This window comes from Rhinopithecus bieti, unplaced genomic scaffold (genome assembly GCF_001698545.2).
Source record: "Rhinopithecus bieti isolate Rb0 unplaced genomic scaffold, ASM169854v2 scaffold_74548, whole genome shotgun sequence".
NCBI classification, from domain to species: domain Eukaryota; kingdom Metazoa; phylum Chordata; class Mammalia; order Primates; family Cercopithecidae; genus Rhinopithecus; species Rhinopithecus bieti.
The window spans coordinates 204,996-205,855 of NW_016828873.1; positions in this window are offsets into that span (position 1 = coordinate 204,996).

Here is an 860-nt window from a genome sequence, read left to right on the forward strand (position 1 = left end):
GCCCGCGTGCTGGGGCCCCGGGGAGGGCGGCGGGGACGGGCGCGGCTCCCCTCTGCCCCGGGCGGCCGCAGACAGCGCTGCGCCGGCCTCGCTCTGGTTTTCCGCCAGACCCGGCCTCGTCACTGACAGCATCTGGCTGAAGCCGTTGCTCTCCATCTCTTTGCCCTGGGCCTCCTTGCCTCCCCACTAGCCGGTCCAGGGAGCGAGAGCACAGGTGCGCAGAGCAGTCCAGAGGGAAACGGAGGGGCGGTCAGAAGCTAAGAGTGCCTGAGATGGCACAGGGCTGTCGAGGACGGGACTCACCCCAGCCACACCTGATTTTTCCTGCAGCCACTGAGCGGGGGCTCCAGATGGCATCTATATACCACTCATCCCCCTCACCCTGGGGGGCTTCCCTTGTCCCAGGAAACTGCCCTGAAATTCCCTCCCCAGCCCCAGTCCCTCTCCTCCCTTCCCTTCCGAACACAACAGCATTGAACTTGTCCAAACCCTGCCTTCCTCCTCCAGGAAGCCTTCCAGCCAGAGAAGAGGTATGTGGGATTTGGTAGGGGTGTGGGAAGAGGAGTGGGTGAGAAAGGGGTGGAGCCACGTGTGGCAGCTAAGGAGAGCACCCCCGCACCCGCTCACTGGGAGACTCGCAGACTCCATGCATTCCGTGGGGGAAGAAGAGGTGGCATGGACAAGAATAAAAGGATCTGGGAGGACATGGGGCCAGGTGATGACGGGCTGATGGCAGGATTACCAAGGGGGGGGGCACTAGTCTGGGGGAGCTCCTCACCACCTCCAACAGAGGGGCCTCTTTCCCCCACCCCAAGAGGCATAGCTCAACAGAATGGAGCCAAGCAAAGGAGACCAGCACA